The sequence below is a fragment of the Oreochromis niloticus genome, unplaced genomic scaffold (assembly GCF_001858045.2).
Source record: "Oreochromis niloticus isolate F11D_XX unplaced genomic scaffold, O_niloticus_UMD_NMBU tig00003056_pilon, whole genome shotgun sequence".
In the NCBI taxonomy this organism is placed as follows: domain Eukaryota; kingdom Metazoa; phylum Chordata; class Actinopteri; order Cichliformes; family Cichlidae; genus Oreochromis; species Oreochromis niloticus.
The window spans coordinates 145,479-165,001 of NW_020327774.1; the positions used below are offsets into that span (position 1 = coordinate 145,479).

General features: G+C 42.3%; 2 long non-coding RNA genes across 5 annotated transcripts; both read left to right on the forward strand.

The window, feature by feature from the left end:
• The first annotated feature begins 1,703 nt into the window (after positions 1–1,703).
• On the forward strand, positions 1,704–4,288 carry LOC102076791 (periaxin). 4 transcript variants are annotated; one of them, XR_002060535.2, is made up of 4 exons: positions 1,704–1,793; positions 3,551–3,621; positions 3,697–3,826; positions 4,082–4,288. It is a non-coding gene; the product is annotated as a periaxin (long non-coding RNA). The 4 variants fall into 4 exon arrangements; XR_003217899.1 differs by lacking the exon at positions 3,551–3,621; XR_003217900.1 differs by lacking the exons at positions 1,704–1,793; positions 3,551–3,621 and adding an exon at positions 1,900–2,308.
• A 1,251-nt stretch (positions 4,289–5,539) lies between these two features.
• LOC112845094 (uncharacterized) lies at positions 5,540–5,913 on the forward strand. Its single transcript, XR_003217904.1, has 2 exons — positions 5,540–5,597; positions 5,754–5,913. It is a non-coding gene; the product is annotated as an uncharacterized LOC112845094 (long non-coding RNA).
• The last annotated feature ends 13,610 nt before the right edge of the window (positions 5,914–19,523 follow it).

Genomic DNA, 19,523 nt, shown 5'->3' on the forward strand with positions numbered 1-19,523 from the left:
CACAAGTTTTGCAAACAACAAAGTTATTTGCATCCATTTATCTTTTACCCTTTTTTTAAATAACCATTTCAAACTATTTACAGAACAATCACCTGTTCTTCAATAAGATGCCACACAAATTATTTGTGCGACTCCAAAAACATAATTTCTGTCCACTATAAAGGAGAACATCACAGCCTGATACCTGCAGGTCTGACAGCAGCAGGTGTATCACTCCTGTTTCTACCTGGAGACAGCAGTCGCCTCATTGTTCTGACACACAACACAAAACACAACACTACACACTAACTACACAAGACAACACATTAACTACACACTCCAAACACGCTAAACGTCACAAATCTCACATCTCACAACTCGCTCTCTCTCTTTTTCTGCTCTCTCTCTTTCTCTCTCTCTCTCTCGCCATCACTCCTAAAACTTCCCCTGTTTTGTTTGTTTGTTTTTTGTTTTTCTGCTAATAAGCAGAGAGGTCTTGCTGCGCTGCCCTTAGACAGTAAACGTGACGAAACTATTGAGGAAAAAACGCCGTGCTCGTGATTACCGTCCACGGGAGCGCGCAGCTGCTTAAAGCTGTAGTGTCCAGATTACTTACAGCTACTTCCTGCAGCTGATATAAGATGCAGGAAACTGAACACAGCTTCAACCTTCTGTTTGTTGAAAAATAGTAACGGACCGCATTTTCTAGTTAGTGACTGTAACGCCGTTGTAACGATAGGAATAGTAATTAGTTAGATTACTCATTACTGAAAAAAGTAACGCCGTTAGTAACGCCGTTACTTGTAACGCCATTATTCCCATCACTGGTCACGACACTGATGTCCTGACTGCTGATCAGCTGATCGGTCCTTTCATGGTTTATCAGAGGACAAAGAAACTTGATAACTTGATTTAGTTTGGACAATCCACCAATCACAGAGCTCCATCAGAGACCTTACAGTAACTACATTCACCAGCAGAGCTTTGATGGCGCTGCTCTCCACGACCGCTAGATGTCTCCACACTCTGTGCTGACTCCAATGAATGATCAGAGCTGCTGAGCCTGTTTGCAGACTGAGGAGGAGCTCCTTTCTTGATAGGAATTGAAATTTTTGGATCAGCGGACAAAAGGCGGTTTCTCGAAGAACATTTGTTTTTTTAAGGCAGGTATTTTTCGAAGTCGCAAAAGTATGACGTCACAAGAAGGTGATTGGTCACTTGCAATGTTGAACCTGGAACAACATTTATTATGATGATGTGGGAACAATGCCAACATGAGGATATCAGATCGTCCGTGGTGGTTACAGTGACATCATGCAGTTTGTGCTTTGACCTCCAGAGGGCGACAAATCAGCACAGACAGAGAGCTCCATTCAAACTTTGCTGCCATCAGTAATAATTCTTCAAATATAATCATCAGTGTTTGAGCAGTTATGATATCAGGGACAATCTAGACATGTGTGACAATACTGAACATGTCACATGACACACCTTAAACATCATGTGATCCACTCTGGCTGCACTTTCATTCATGACTTCAACAGGTTGAAATGAGCTTTGAACAAACATCAGTTCAGTGCTGAAATATTCAAACGCTGCAGAAAGAAGAACAACAAAGTGATGACACATGTTTGTGCTTCAAACTGGAAAACTAGCAGAAATAAATCACAGCCTGCCAGAGATAAGGGAGTTTCTGAACGCAGCACAGTGTTTCAATGCCCCTGATTGTCCTCAAACGCCGCATTAGGCTGAAAGTTTACTTTCACTTCCTGAACTTCGTGGAGTGGAGCTTGTTGTTGGTGCGTGAAGAAACTGTAAGTTTGCTTTGTTTCCCCCTTTAACAGTTTGTAGGAACTTTACTGTTTGTTCAGCTCATGTTTGATTTCTTCACACAACAAACTGTGTGTTTGTATTTCCGGTCTCTCCATTAAAGTCAGTGTGTAATGTTTTCCTGGCTAACATCAGCTGTGTGCAGCTTAGTTCAGCACAAATCTGCCGCTCCATAGTTCACGGTAACGGACTCACAGCTGGACCAACGAGGCCGAGTGTGTCCTCACTCTGAGCTACGTTCGTGTTTGTGTACTTGTAGTTTGTACTTGTGAGTTCACTCAGAGGACGCAGCGTACGTGATGACGTCACAGCCCTTTACCTCCTTTACTGTCACTGTGTCACTAATATTTAACACAAGATGAGACACCTGACAGAGCGCAAACGCTAAGCATGCTAACGCCAAGCTAGCCAAGAAACCAGAGTGACGTTAAAGCTGAGTAAACACTGACCCCAGATCAGCACCGTGATAAAGTGAGCTGCTGCTGCTGAACTTGAACAGGTAACACAGTGATGAGCAGTCAGGCTGCAGGTTTCTATCTGTTCATGTTTCTACAGTAGAATCACTTTGAAGTGTCTTTGTGCTGTTTCATCTTTGTGTTCATAAACACTCAGAGAAACATCACGTGACTGTCAGAGCAGAGCTACTGAGAATCAATAAGTAATATCAATGATGGAATCACTAAATTCTTATCATCCCTGTCAGCATCATACATGTGCTGTATAATGTGATAAATGTAGAGGTGCTGGCTGTTCTCTCACTCTGCTGTTTAGCTGTAAAGGACGCCTCCCTGCCTTTGTCTCATTCATGACCTTTAATAGTCTCTTCTAACATGCAGAGATCTGTATGATCTGTTTCATAGAGTCTAACCAGCCTGTACAGGTAACAACAACAGTCACTGCATCACTGACACACAAACTTCATCTCTGTCAATAACAACATTCATACATGGAATAAAAACACATCAGTGGATCATTGCTGGAGCTACCTGGACTTCAGTCTTCAGGATCTCAACCAACAGCATTGACATGCTGCTCCAGATGTCTGTGCTCCAGATGTCTGTGCTCCAGATGTTTGTGCTCCAGATGTCTGTGCTCCAGATGTTTGTGCTCCAGATGTTTGTGCCCCAGATGGATGTGCTCCACATGTCTGTGCTCCAGATGTTTGTGCTCCAGATGTCTGTGCTCCAGATGTCTGTGCTCCAGATGTTTGTGCTCCAGATGTTTGTGTCCCAGATGTCTGTGCTCCAAATGTCTGTGCTCCAGATGTCTGTGCTCCAGATGTTTGTGCCCCAGATGTCTGTGCCCCAGATGTCTGTGCCCCAGATGTTTGTGCTCCAGATGTTTGTGCCCCAGATGTCTGTGCCCCAGATGTCTGTGCCCCAGATGTCTGTGCCCCAGATGTTTGTGCCCCAGATGTCTGTGCTCCAGATGTCTGTGCTCCAGATGTCTGTGCTCCAGATGTTTGTGCCCCAGATGTCTGTGCCCCAGATGTTTGTGCTCCAGATGTTTGTGCTCCTGGTGGAAAGGCAGTTTCCTCCTTGAAACAAGTATTTATATTGTTGTTATATTGTTGACCCACTATTGATCATGTGACTCATCACATGGTCAATAGTGGGTCAGCGACATGCTTTCTTTCCCTCTCAGGTTTAAATATCTGGGACTCTCCACCGTTTGGTTTTAGAACTGAAGAAGCTTCTCTGATGAAACGTCTTCACTTTAAGACATCTCTTTTCTCTCCAAGCTCCTTAGATCACATGACCTGGATGACTGAACCTACAGACATATTGACCTGGTACTTAGGTCACATGACAGGTCAGAGGTCAGTGACTGTAACTCAGTTACTCCTGTTAATGTTTACTCACTGAGTGTTTGTGGTTTACCTCTCAGACTGACTGAAGATGATGATGGAGGAAGAGGAGGACAGAGCAGAGTCTGCAGGGTCCAGCTGTCCATCTGTGACCAGTGACTGGTCCAAAGATCTACCTCCAGCCTTCAGTGCTGAACCTGGACCAACGAGGTCAGAGAGCTGAACTCCCTGAGTAACAGAAATAATTCTGCACTGACATTATAATCAGTGTTGATTCTGGTTGATTTTCTGACTGTGTTTGTGAGCTGAGAGGAAATGAAAATGAATTTGTAACAAAAATCAGTTTTGTCCAGTTTTCCTGTAAAAAGTTGAACTCTAATCTAAGAGGATGTTACTGACAGGAAACAGCTGCATTATCTGCAGTCTGTGTGATCACAGCTGCTTCAATCATGTTTGTGTCTGCAGAGGTCAGAGGTCACAGTCTGCAGGGTCCAGCTGTCCGTCTGTGAGGAGTGACGGGTCCAAAGATCCACCTCCAAACTTCAGTGGTGAACCTGGACCAACGAGGTCAGAGAGCTGTGATGACTCCTTTACATGTTTGTGTTTCCTGGATAAATCTGACCTGAAACATCCTCAGATTGTTACAAAGATTCATTAAAAAGAAAACAATGAAAGAGAAAAGATCCAAATGTTAGACTTGGTCATTTGCTGTTTGAGGACAGTGATGCTCATATCTGTGGGGAAAGTGTGACCTGAGTGGGTTCATGTTTGTCTTTAAAGAGCTGCTCTGATTCTCTTTGTGTCTGATCTGTTAAACAGTCTGAGAGGTCACACAGAGACCCAGCAGCTAAAGCCTGGATCATACTGGCTGCTGTTACTCCATCAGGACAACACTGAACCACAGTGGTGTGGATGTAGTGGATAATCCCACCATACTGATGCTCAGAGTTAATCACAGGGAACAAAACCAGATGTTATCTTCAGTTTGTGACCTTTGGAGTGGACGATGCAGATTTCAATAGAGAATAAATGTTGTTGTTTTTCAGCTGTGAAAAAAGAATCTGATTTTCTGAACTTAAAAATTTATGATGCTGGAAAAAACATGGAGACAACAACACAACATTTCCACTGTATTCATAGAATGAAAGTAAAACTGTCAGACATTCATTAAATATGCAAAATGTCCACAGAAACATCAGAGGGTCAGATGTGAAGCACTCAGTGATTTTGATAAAATGACTCATCAATTATTGATCTGTACTACACTGATCTACCACGTTAGTAAAGCTGGTGTTCTGGTGGTGGAGAGACCTTGGATCATGTTCTGGTTTTGGAGCAGTGATCTGCTGATGGTTCAGTTTAATGAGCTTCTTCAAAAATCATCCCTGACATCACCACTGAAAGGACGTCTATAAAAACAGACTGAAAATGACTGATATGTTCACAATCTGAGAGTTTAAAACTTGACAAACTTGATTCAGATGAAGTTATTTGAGCAGAAACTACTGGATCTTTATCCTGTGCTTGAATTAATTCTTCATGGTTCCTCCACAGAGTGCACCAGCAGAGCTCAGAGGTTCCCAGTGGTCAGTCTGCCCAGCAGCATCAAACACAGCTGGACTCCATATTTATGGTCTGTACATGTACAACAACGACTTTTACATCTATTCTGTTCGCAGTCATCTCCATGCTGCTCTTTGGAGACCAGTGGATTGTCAGTGTGTCCAACATGGATCTGATGTTTGGCTCCATGATTTCAGTCTGATTGGCTCATTCATAAATATTCTGTTCCAGCTGCTGGAGGACAACATCATCACTTTTGTGAAGAACGAGCTGAAGAAGATCCAGAAGGTTCTGAGTCCAGATTACCCAGAATGCTTAGAGAGTCAGAGGAGCAGCAGCAGAGAGGCTTTTGTGAAGATCACAGTGGACTTCCTGAGGAGAATGAAGCAGGAGGAGCTGGCTGACCGTCTGCAGAGCAGTAAGAGGATTTATCTAAAGATTTAAGCTGCTGGATAAATGAGACATTTACTGATGTCTTATGAGATGGAGGAACATGTTTTAAAGATTCATTCTTTTGGAATCAATTGTTTGTTTCTACTTTCAAAAGATAATCTAAATATTTCTTCTTATTCAGAACTTCAAGCTGCAGTTTGTCATCGTAACCTTAAATCCACCCTGAAGAAGAAGTTCCAGTGTGTGTTTGAGGGCATCGCTAAAGCAGGAAACCCAACCCTTCTGAATCAGATCTACACAGAGCTCTACATCACAGAGGGAGGGACTGCAGAGGTCAATGATGAACATGAGGTCAGACAGATTGAAACAGCATCCAGGAAACCAGACAGACCAGAAACAACAATCAGACAAGAAGACATCTTTAAAGCCTCACCTGGAAGAGATGAACCAATCAGAACAGTGCTGACAAAGGGAGTGGCTGGCATTGGGAAAACAGTCTTAACACAGAAATACACCCTGGACTGGGCTGAAGACAAAGCCAACCAGGACATCCAGTTCATATTTCCATTCACTTTCAGAGAGCTGAATGTGCTGAAAGAGGAAAAGTTCAGCTTGGTGGGACTTGTTCATCACTTCTTTACTGAAACCAAAGAAGCCGGAATCTGCAGCTTTGAAGACTTCCAGGTTGTGTTCATCTTTGATGGTCTGGATGAGTGTCGACTTCCTCTGGACTTCCACAAAACTACAATCCTGACTGACCCTAGAAAGTCCACCTCTGCTCGCCTCTGGATAACCACACGACCTGCAGCAGCCAATCAGATCCCTCCTGACTGTGTTGGCATGGTGACAGAGGTCAGAGGGTTCACTGACCCACAGAAGGAGGAGTACTTCAGGAAGAGATTCAGAGATAAGGAGCAGGCCAGCAGGATCATCTCCCACATCAAGACATCACGAAGCCTCCACATCATGTGCCACATCCCAGTCTTCTGCTGGATCACTGCTACAGTTCTGGAGGATGTACTGGAAACCAGAGAGGGAGGACAGCTGCCCAAGACCCTGACTGAGATGTACATCCACTTCCTGGTGGTTCAGGCCAAAGTGAAGAAGGTCAAGTATGATGGAGGAGCTGAGACAGATCCACACTGGAGCCCAGAGAGCAGGAAGATGATGGAGTCTCTGGGAAAACTGGCTTTTGATCAGCTGCAGAAAGGAAACCTGATCTTCTATGAATCAGACCTGACAGAGTGTGGCATCGATATCAGAGCAGCCTCAGTGTACTCGGGAGTGTTCACACAGATCTTTAAAGAGGAGAGAGGACTGTACCAGGACAAGGTGTTCTGCTTCATCCATCTGAGTGTTCAGGAGTTTCTGGCTGCTCTTCATGTCCATCTGACCTTCATCAGCTCTGGACTCAATCTGCTGGAAGAACAACAAACTACCTCCTGGTGGTTTAAACCATCTCTCCACCAGAGTGCTGTGAACAAGGCCTTACAGAGTCCAAATGGACACCTGGACTTGTTCCTCCGCTTCCTCCTGGGTCTTTCACTGCAGACCAATCAGACTCTCCTACGAGGTCTGCTGACACAGACAGGAAGTAGCTCACAGACCAATCAGGAAACAGTCCAGTACATCAAGGAGAAGCTCAGTGAGGATCTGTCTGCAGAGAAAAGCATCAATCTGTTCCACTGTCTGAATGAACTGAATGATCGTTCTCTAGTGGAGGAGATCCAACAGTCCCTGAGATCAGGAAGTCTCTCCACAGATAAACTGTCTCCTGCTCAGTGGTCAGCTCTGGTCTTCATCTTACTGTCATCAGAAGAAGATCTGGATGTGTTTGACCTGAAGAAATACTCTGCTTCAGAGGAGGCTCTTCTGAGGCTGCTGCCAGTGGTCAAAGCCTCCAACAAAGCTCTGTGAGTAAATATGTGGCAATCCTTTTTATTTTTTGTGAGTAAATGTGTGATCATGTTTATTTTTAAAATGTTGATTAAAAGTGGTCTTAGATTTCTTCCATGACAGATCCATGTCCTAAACCCATGAGCCTACGTAGTTGTATGGTATAAAAGAAAAAAGGAGAACATTTGACCACAATATTGTAACTTGAATGAACTTTTGATACAGCCTTTAAACACTTAAGGAGCTTAAAATGTTTGTTCTATGAACCCACATTAAACACTCTAGTTAAACTCTAAAAACAGAACATTCAGTTCAATTCAATTTTATTTATATAGCGCCAAATCACAACAAAAGTCGCCTCAAGGCGCTTTATATTGTACAGTAGATCGCACAATAATAAATACAGAGAAAAACCCAACAATAATATGACCCCCTATGAGCAAGCACTTTGGCGACAGTGGGAAGGAAAAACTCCCTTTTAACAGGAAGAAACCTCCGGCAGAACCAGGCTCAGGGAGGGGCGGGGCCATCTGCTGCGACCGGTTGGGGTAAAAGAAGGAAAACAGGATGAAAGACATGCTGTGGAAGAGAGACAGAGATTAATAACAGATATGATTCGATGCAGAGAGGTCTATTAGCACATAGTGAGTGAGAAAGGTGACTGGAAAGGAAAAACTCAATGCATCATGGGAATCCCCGGCAGCCTACGTCTATTGCAGCATAACTAAGGGAGGATTCAGGGTCACCTGGTCCAGCCCTAACTATATGCTTTAGCAAAAAGGAAAGTTTGAAGCCTAATCTTGAAAGTAGAGATAGTGTCTGTCTCCCGAATCCAAACTGGAAGCTGGTTCCACAGAAGAGGGGCCTGAAAACTGAAGGCTCTGCCTCCCATTCTACTTTTAAATACTCTAGGAACAACAAGTAGGCCTGCAGAGCGAGAGCGAAGTGCTCTAATAGGGTGATATGGTACTACAAGGTCATTAAGATAAGATGGGGCCTGATTATTTAAGACCTTGTATGTGAGGAGCAGGATTTTGAATTCAATTCTGGATTTAACAGGAAGCCAATGAAGGGAAGCCAAAACAGGAGAAATATGCTCTCTCTTTCTAGTCCCTGTCAGGACTCTTGCTGCAGCATTTTGGATTAGCTGAAGACTTTTCAGTGAAGTTTTAGGACTTCCTGATAATAAAGAATTACAGTAGTCCAGCCTGGAAGTAATAAATGCATGAACTAGTTTTTCAGCATCACTCTGAGACAGGATATTTCTAATTTTAGAGATGTTGTGCAAATGGAAGAAAGCAGTCTTACATATTTGTTTAATATGTGCGTAGAAGGACATGTTCTAATCGCTCTAATAGGATATTATGGTCAACAGTATCGAATGCAGCACTGAGGTCTAGCAGGACAAGCACAGAGATGAGTCCACTGTCAGAGGCCATAAGAAGATCATTTGTAACCTTCACTAAAGCTGTTTCGTTGCTGTGATGAGCTCTGAAACCTGACTGAAACTCTTCAAATAAGCCATTCCTCTGCAGATGATCTGTTAGCTGTTTGACAACTACTCTTTCAAGGATTTTTGATATGAAAGGAAGGATGGAGATTGGCCTATAATTAGCTAAGACAGCTGGGTCTAGTGATGGCTTTTTAAGTAAAGGTTTAACTACAGCCAGCTTGAAGGCCTGTGGTACATAGCCGATTATTAGAGAGAGGTTGATCATATTTAAGATTGAAGAATTAATTAATGGCAGGACTTCTTTGAGCAGTTTTGTAGGAATGGGGTCTAAAAGACACGTTGATGGTATGGACGAAGTAATTATTGAAGTTAACTCAGAAAGATCAATTGGAGAAAAAGAGTCTAACTTAACATCAATCGTAATAAAAGTAGCTGTAGATAATATTACATCTGTGGGATGATTATTGGTAATTTTTTCTCTAATGATAAAAATTTTATTTGTGAAGAAGTTCATGAAGTCATTACTAGTTAACGTTAAAGGGATTGTTGGCTCAGTAGAGCTCTGACTTTTTGTCAGCCTGGCTACAGTGCTGAAGAGAAACCTGGGGTTGTTCTTATTTTCTTCAATCAGTGATGAATAGTAAGATGTTCTGGCTTTGCGGAGGGCTTTCTTATAAAGCAGCAAACTATTTCTCCAGGCTAAATGATGATCCTCTAAATTTGTGACACGCCATTTCCTCTCCAGCTTACGAGTTATCCGCTTTAGGCTACGTGTTTGAGAATTATACCACGGAGTCAGGTACTTCTGATTTGAGGCCTTAGTTTTCACAGGAGCTACAGTATCCAGAGTCGTACGTAGTGAGGAGGTAAAATTATTAACAAGATAATCGACCTCTGTTGGAGTAGCGTTCAGATAGCTGCTCTGCTCTATGTTGGTACAGGGCATCGAAGATGATAACAGTGGGTGGATTATATTCTTAAACTTAGTTACAGCACTTTCAGAAAGACATCTACTGTGATAAAGTCTAGGGATGGGTACCGGTGTCCGGTGCCATGATGGCACCGGTTCTGACATAAACGGACCCACTGATTCAAAGCGACACTGATATGTCGCATAGAGCTAGAGACCAAGATGGCTGCTAGGGTGCAGACACACAGCTTGGCAGGTCCTGTGCTTTTGCCAAAAAACCCACCTAAAAAACCATCTAAAAACCCCTGGATCTTGACATCAACTTGTCTTTTTGTTTTTATACATTTTTATCTTCTGTGGAGTTTGACATGTCCAAGAAAGCTGGATAATTATACCACTTTCCCAGCCAAATGGAGTCAACATCTTTTGTTCACAAGATTCTTGGATTTTGGTCATGCTAGACCACCCCCAGGTAAACACGAACAATCAAATATACCACAACTGTCGCTGGAAATTCTGAAACTTGTTCTGATGCTACTTTTGGCTGGTGATATAGAACTAAATCCTGGACCTTATTCAAACATCAGTGATTTGGACTGGCTACAACTAATTAGCCTAGTTAGCCTATGGGCACAGCTATCTCTGCATTGCTTTCCACCTCAACTAACTGTGCTCCAACCACCGTCCCAGTTAGTAAGGCTACACCTGCAGCTAATAGTGTTTACCCCCCTGTTGTCCGGGCCTCCACTTCTGCTGTTTGGGTTACCACCTCAGCTGCTCGGGCCTCCATCTCAGCTGCCTGGGCCTCCATCTCAGCTGCTCGGGCCTCCATCTCAGCTGCCTGGGCCTCCATTTCAGCTGCCTGGGCCTCCATCTCAGCTGCTCGGGCCTCCATCTCAGCTGCCTGGGCCTCCATTTCAGCTGCCTGGGTTTCCACTGTGGTTGCCTGGGCCTCCACCTCAGCTTCGTGGGCCTCCACCTCAGCTTCCTGGGCCTTCACCTCAGCTGCTCAGACCTCCACCTCTGCTGCCTGGGCCTCCACCTCTGCTGCCTGGGCCTCCACCTAAGCTGCCTGGGCCTCCACCTAAGCTGCCTGGGCCTACATCTCAGCTAGCTGGGCTTCCACCTCAGCTGCTCGGGCCTCCGCCTCAGTTGCCTGGGCTTCTGCCTCAGCTGCCTGGGCCTCCATCTCAGCTGCCTGGGTTTCCACTGTGGTTGCCTGGGCCTCCACCTCAACTTCGTGGGCCTCCACCTCAGCTTCCTGGGCCTCCACCTCAGCTGCCTGGGCCTCCACCTCAGCTGCCTGGGCCTTCACCTCAGCTGCTCAGACCTCCACCTCAGCTGCCTGGACCTACATCTCAGCTAGCTGGGCTTCCACCTCGGCTGCCTGGGTCTCCACCTCGGCTGCTCGGACTTCCACCTTGGCTGCCTGGGTCTCCACCTCAGGTGCCTTGGCCCCCAACGCGGCTGCCTGGGCCCCCATCTTGGCTGTCTGGGCCCCCACCTGCTGTACCCAAACTACAGTCTCCGGTAAAGGGTTTCTCATCATTAAATGCTCATAGCATTGTCAACAAAAGGACAAGAAATCCTGCTATTAAAAGTTACAGAGGAACAAAGATCTGCAAGACATTTAATCAGGCTAAAGTAATCTGGGACACTAAAAATAAACCAAAGGGGCTTCTATGTGGACACATTAACATTCGCAGTATGTTACCAAAGCATGAGCAACTGGAACATATTCTAAGCAATTCCAATATTTCTATTTTGGGTATCTCTGAATCTTGGCTCACAAGTTCTTCTCCTGAGTCTGCGGTTGTCTTTCCAGAGTACACAGTATTCAGAAGGGATAGAATTGGAACAAGAGGAGGAGGAATACTTGTGTATGTAAAAAAACACCTGGATTGCTCTTTACTTAGTTCACCAAGAGATGTCGAAATAGAACATATTTCTGTTAAAATCACTCTTTCCCCAGAAATGTCATTTACGTTGATCTGTTTATATCGCCCTCCTTCCGCAAAGAATATTTTTTATGAACAACTACAGATATTACTTAAATATCATACTATAAATAATAAGTCTAATGAAATAATTGTAATGGGAGATTTTAATGTCAACTGGGACTGTGAAAAGGACAGAAAAACACTCAAGGACATAATGGAGACTTTAAACTTTACTCAACTCATTGAACAACCCACAAGAATAACGAGACACTCTAAAACTAAAATAGATCTGGTTTTCAGTAATAAGCCCGAGCGAATTATTAAATCTTATAATTTTATCTCTGGTATTTCAGACCACAATTTTATATTATTTTCTAGAAAACTTATAAAATCACGGGTTAAGAATCACTTTCAAAGTTCATCTAATAGGAGATCCTTTTATGAATTTATACCAAGAAGTCAGCGACAAAATGTAGCAGAAGCATTAGCATCAGTTAACTGGGAGCCTTTATTGTGTAGTGATGATCCACAATTCTGCAGTAGTCACTTCACTGACATTGTCAAGGATGTTATATCAACATACTCCATTAGAGGTCGACAAAAAATAAAGACAACATCTAATTTGCCCTGGTTAAACAAAGAGTGCAAGAATTTAATGAAAACAAGAGATCAATTACTAAAACAGTTCCTGAAAACAGGTCTAACTCTGGATAGACAGAGATTTACTTCAATGCGGAACAAAGTAACAAGAAGTTTGAGACAGGCCAAAGCAAATTTTTTTATAAATATAATTGAGAGAGCCAAAGGTAATGGTAAACTTATCTGGCAACACTTAAATAAATTACTTGGCCGTCATTCAAACAAAAGTAAAAATACAATTGAACTTTATGTAAATAACTCCATTGTTAGAGAGCCTCTATCTATTGCCAGTAACTTAAACACTTTCTTTATTTCATCTGTTAAGGAGATCAGTCAGCGCTTTGACTCAGTCGTATGCTCTGATAATGTGAATGATGTTGGTCAAAATTTGTTCACCATCACTCATATTTCAGACACTGAAGTTGCTAAACTAATTACAGGTTTAAAACAATCAAAAGCACTTGATGTATATGGTATTAACACAAATTTCCTAAAAGAACATATGGATTTGCTTGTACGTCCAACCACTCATGTTTTAAATATGTCTTTCAAACACTCCATTGTTCCAACAGATTGGAAAATTGCTGCAGTTACACCAATTTTCAAAGCAGGTGTGAAGACTGACATGTCTAATTATCGCCCCATAAGCATACTCCCGGTCGTATCTAAAATAGCTGAGAAGTGGGTGGTTAAACTCCTCACTGCTCACCTAGAAAACACCCAACCCTCATTACATCCATTGCAGTTTGGGTTTCGGGCACATCACTCCACAGATACTGCCCTGTGTATGTTAGTGGAGAACTTGAAGAGCTTGCTGGACAAGAGTCCCTGTGTTGGAGCTGTATTTTTAGATCTGAAGAAGGCTTTCGACTCTGTAAACCATCAGATATTGTTGTCCAGATTGACTCAGTTTAATATCTCCAGTCAGGCTCTTCAGTGGTTTGCCTCATATCTCTCACACAGGAAACAGTGTGTGGTGTTGGATGGGGTTAAATCTCCATATTTAGACTGTGACACAGGGGTTCCTCAAGGATCTGTTCTTGGGCCCTTATTGTTCTCTCTTTTTATCAATAACTTACCTGAAGTCTGTCCAAATATATTTGCTCAAATGTATGCGGATGATGCAGTTATATATACGCAAGCAAATAGTGTCCAGCAGGTGGCAAAAGATCTTACAGCTGCTTTAGCATTAATGAATAGCTGGCTGGAGGACTCATGCCTAATGTTGAACACCTCAAAAACTGTCTGCATGTATTTTTCCAAACGCCCCTTAAACTTGAAGCAGTCAAACATATTCCTGGATGGAGTAGAGCTTGATCTAGCACCAGAATTTAAATATCTTGGGGTCATTCTAGACCCAACATTATCCTTCAAGAGTCACATAAATAAAGTGTCCCAGGTACTTAAATTTAATAATCGAAACTTTAACCATATACGTAATAATTTAAATATGAAAGTTGCAAAAACTTATTTTTACTCAATGATCATCTCTCATATGGACTATTGTTTGACATCCTGGTCACTTGCTTGTCCAACAGCACTTAAAACTATTGAAAACATTTATAAAAGAAGTTTAAAACTACTTGACAAAAAACCGACTTCCCACCATCACTGTCATGTGTTAAAAAAACATAAATTACTGAACTTTAATAACTTAATGAAACTTAAAAGAGTCTGTTTAATATATAAAGTCTTACACTCCCTTGCTCCACCACCACTAAAGCAGTTCATTAGGCATAAAGAAAGCTCAGACAGGACCACTCGAGCTACAACTCGAGGAGACTTGTTTATACCTCACAGACGGACAGCATTTGGGCAGAATGTCCTCTCTGTCCAGGGTGGCCATCTGTGGAACAGTCTTCCTCAACCCATTAGAGAATGCTCGACTTTCAATTTGTTTAAGGCAAAGCTTAAAAACTGGTTATGGACAAATCAAGTGTGTGATCATGTATGAGTTGTATAGTTTTAATGTTTTATTTGGGAACAGAATGGTGTGTATGTGTAAGTTTGGTGATGAAGTTTTTATTATGAATGAATGATGAATTTTTATGTCTATTTTTTATGTGGACAACAGATGGAAATTAGCCTTTGGCTATAATCTGGCATGTTTACATTCATGTAATTTGTTTTTACATTTATGTTCATTAGCATGCACTGTCCTAAATAAATAAATAAATAAATAAATAAATAGTAACCAGACCGAAAAGCAGCGCACATTTCGGTGCTTTATTTCGGTGCTTTTTTTTTCCTGAGCTGTGAAGACTTTAGATTTTAGCCAATCATTTTACGTTTCTGAGGATAGTAGGCGGGCCCAGGTACGTACGTTCTTTTAGAGCAGAGCTACACATTAAAATGCCCAAGGCGAAGCGGTCAAAAGCCTGGCTGTACTTCACAGCAAAAGATGCAAACTCAGCAGCCTGCAACAAGTGCTTTAAGCTGATACTGTGATACTGTCAAAGGAGGTAACACCTCGAATCCGATGAAACACCTGGCGATGCATAGTGTTTTTTTTAAAAGCCGAGAAATGCGCCGTGTTTGATAGCTTGCTGCGAGACCTCACACCGAGCACATCTACTGCGGGTGTGGTGCCTGTTATCGGACCCGGAGTTAGCAACATCCCCCAAAAACCCGAAGAGGAGAGTCCTGGCCCCTAGCCCTGCCAGTGTAGCAGAAATGATGAGGATGATGATGGCAGCAGCAGACGTTCTTCTCTGCGTGAGTAGCTTAATGTTTTTTCGTGTGTAATTTACGTTGAGTAGGCTAACCACGTTATTAAATTAATGCATGTAAGGTGAACTAGCAAACACCGTCGTAGTTACATGCGGCTGTCTTCTTGTTTGATGGCAGATACTCCCTTCACCCTGGCCAAAAAGGCTAAAATGACCAAAGAAAAAGTGGAAAACAGCTAAACATGAGAGGTTTTTGGACAAAGTTTGTGTTTTTTCCATTGTTTAAGCACTGCTTCCAGCCAAGAGTGATACCATATATGCCCCATAGCTGCAGAACAGGCTTACATTGTTATCTTTTTACAAAAAACAGCTAAACATGAGAGGTTTTTGGACCAATTTTGTGTTCTCCATTCCTTAAGCACCGGTTCGAGCACCGTTTAAGCACCGGCACCATTTTAAAAGTACCAGTTTGGCACCGGTATCGGATAAAACCTAAACGATACCCATCCCTAATAAAGTCTACTCTCCACTGCTGTGTAATCAATTATTGTAAATGTAAATGTTATCAGGAAATGATCAGACAGCAGAGGGTTTTCAGGAAACACTGTTAAATGTTCAGTTTCTATGCCATATGTTAAAACAAGATCTAGAGTGTGATTAAAGTGGTGGGTGGGTTCTTTTACATTTTGAGAGAAACCAATTGAGTCTAATAACAGATTAAATGCTATGTTGAGGCTGTCATTTTTAGCATCTACATGGATGTTAAAATCACCCACAATAATTATTTTATCTGAGCTGAGCACTAAATCAGATAAAAAGTCTGAGAAATCAGAGAGAAACTCTGTGTAAGGCCCAGGTGGACGATAGATGATAACAAGTAAGACTGGTTTCTGAGTTTTACAGCTGGGGTGGACGAGGCTAAGCATCAGGCTTTCAAATGAATTAAAAGTCTGTCTTGGTCTTTCGTTAATTAATAGACTGGTGTGAGAAACATTTTAGTAATTTGCGGTATTTTTTGTTTATTATTAACAGGAACACAGTTAAAAGTAATTGCGTTGTTGGGATTGTCTAAATGATTAGTAGGAACTACATCTTCCACCTGTCACAGTAATGTGTGAAATACAGCTTCACAGCTGACGTGTGCTCGCTCATTCAGGTGATGATCATAAGCGAGTCATGTGTGAAGATATTTCAGCTCCAAAAACTGCCAAGATGCTAGTTGTGAGAAATGTGGCAGGGGTGACAACCTCATCCAACACAAATGAAAGTAAATATTAACACGGAGTAGTGCTGCAGGCAGGTACTATCCCTGTATAGAGGGAGGAAATATGGAGCTGGCAGTGTTGTATAGCACGGTTGTTAAACTTTGTAAAGTGACTTAAATCCAGGCTCCGGGTTTTTGTGTCTATGTTTAAATGATGGGAATTCACTGCATCTTTAAAACTACAAATCCCATTTGTTCAAATTGTAGATCATTTAAAGTTGACTATAGACTAGCTATTTTAAAAATATACAGTGTACTGGGAGTAAAACAGCAGCTGTTGGCTTTAAGCAACAAAAATACAATTTAAAATATTTAATATAGGAAAGAGAGAGAAAATAACACCATCCATCCATCCATTTTCTTCCGCTTATCCAGGGCCGGGTCGTGGGGGCAGCAGCCCAAGCAGAGAAGCTTGGGCAGCTTTCTGTTGTTGGAAATTGGAAGAACAGGCCATCTTAAAAATCACTGCATTGTAGTTTTATTCAGGCCCCTTCAATCTGTGACCGCTGTTGCTTTGCATTATGAATGCTACTATTACAAAAGTCGCAAATATTACTGTATGTGTGTATTATTGGGTAATAAACCAAAAGAACAGAATCTACCAGCACATCACTGATTTCTGCTTAAAAACAACAAAAAAGCAATAAAGCTGTGATTTGTTTTGTTGATCTTGTCTCCCTTCCCGCTTGATTTCAGACTGAATGGCTGTAACCTGTCAGACAGAAGCTGTGAAGCTCTGTCCTCAGTCCTGAGCTCCCAGTCCTCCCGTCTGACAGAGCTGGATCTGAGTAACAACAACCTGCAGGATCCAGGAGTGAAGCTTCTGTCTGCTGGGATGAAGAGTCAATACTGCAAACTGGAAACGCTGAGGTCAGATCAAGCATTTAATCAATTTCATTTGGAAAAAATTAACATTGTGTGTATGTTTTGTTTTTTTAATGAATCCATCCAAGTCACAGTAAACTGCCACATTTGTCTTTTGTAACATAAGGCAATATGGATTCCAGCATGTCCCGAAACAGTGTTGAAATATTGTAAATGTAGTAGCTCCTCATGGTACCATGAATATACTTTAACACAAGTGTTTCATGTCTTCTTGTCATCATGTTTTCAGACTGAGTGGCTGTAACCTGTCAGACAGAAGCTGTGAAGCTCTGTCCTCAGTGCTGAGGTCCCAGTCCTCTAGTCTGATAGAGTTGGACCTGGGTAACAACAACCTGCAGGATTCAGGACTGAAGCTTCTATTTTCTGCAGTGGAGAGTCCAAAGTGTACAATTCTCAGGTCAGGATTCAGTCTTTTCTGATGATGATTTAAAACCTGAGTCAGGTCGATGAATGGCTTACTCATTTACAACAGACATGATTTGTCAAGTCACCTTATATCTAACCCAAAGGTCCTGTGTTTTACTACTTTGATTTTGTAGTAAAACACAGGACTTCTTAATATTTATCTAAAAGAACATATACGTTCAAGTTTCAGCACTAAATTTTTTTTTTCCCCTGGATCATGTGTGTACCCTCCTGGTTGGAGCTCTAGCAGCCTGTATCAGTGAATGTGACTTTAAATGAAATTGCTGCCCCTGTCAGGAAGAGGTCTGAGTGACACACAAAACAGCAAATATGAGCACTGCATGTGTCTGAGACGACACAGATACACACCTGAATGAGACACTAACTTTGTCTCTGAGAGATAACTTTTATTATTAAATACACGTCAGTTCTCATCTGTGTAGAGAATGTAGAGTTTGACATGCTAATATTACAAAACGCAAAATCACACTGAGTCACAAAGAAAGTGTTTTGGAGTATTTATGGTTCAGCTGATGAAATTGTTCAAATAAACCAGTAATTTACACAGAAACAGTGAAACAAGTGAAATTTCTTGGTGGACTTAAGCTTGTCCTGGTACACCTGTAGACCCCAGCTTCTATGGACCATGTGCTTAAGTTCTGTGCTGCTCTGATTTATTGCCTGTGCTGTCTTTCAGTTCAGCTTTGTCGAGCCTCTGGTACAATATTTGATGTCAGACACTTTTTTTACATGACCTGTGTAAAAACAAAACAGTAAACACATTAAGCTGAAGTAAGATGAACCATTTGAGGATGCTCTGCTGCTCTTTTATAATAGAATATATCAGGAAGCTGGAAAGAACTGTGAAAGCAGGGAAAGACCCCACTAAGACCTCAGGTTATAGGCCTACAGCTCTAACATCTCATCCAGGGAAAGTCATGGAAAGAATCACAGTGGACAGACTGATGTTTGTGACTCAAAGAAGGCAGCTGTTTGCACCTTCTCAGCAGGGGGAGGAACACCATGGACCCAGCAGTCAGTTAGAGTCAGAGATAAGGAAAGCTCAGTGCATCAGGAGATGAGGTGTGGTTTGTATTAGCCAACTTAAATGATGGAAATGAATTAGCTGTTCCTGGTTAATATTCTGTGTTTGCTCACAGTATTACAGACCCAGGCCTAATCTGTCATCTGTTAACACGTCCAATATCTCCTCATTTATTGGTGGATAATCCACTAACATGTTTTAATGCACAAGGTCATGTGATTTCTGTGTGCTGAGAACATCCAGTCTGTTCTGTGTGGAAATGAAATAATTCAATGAAACCAGACGAGGTCATTTCTGGAGAAGTTGTGGTGGGATTGTTGCTCCTGCCGGACTCGGTCTATGACTCGCTGCTGCTGATACAAAGTTGGAGGTAAACAGGTCGGCTAAAAAAGCTGAAGGGAGACGGCTCATAAACAAGTGAGCGCCACTTTATTAGGTCACAGGTGTACTGTACCAGCTGGTAGCAAAGGCAGGGAGGTGTCCTTTCCACCTAAACAGGAGAGGAATATAAAGATGATGAAGGTCACAGTTTGAATCATATTTCATTCAACACAGTGATGTACTGATCTAGGATCAGTCCAATCATCAACAGTTTGATCCACGGATGGATTGAAGTGTATTTGTGAAAATGTTGGACTGTTCCTTTATCAGTGTGTAACAGTGTGTGTGTGAGAGCCATGTAATGTCCATGTGTGCATGCTGACTGCTCTGACCCCTCCTCCTTTCAGGGTGGAGCCTGCTGGAGTCCGATGGTTGAGACCAGGTCTGAGGAAGTGTAAGTGTGTTTTTAATGGGATTCATGAAAACAAAGCAGTACACATTCAACCATCTTCATCATGTCAGGA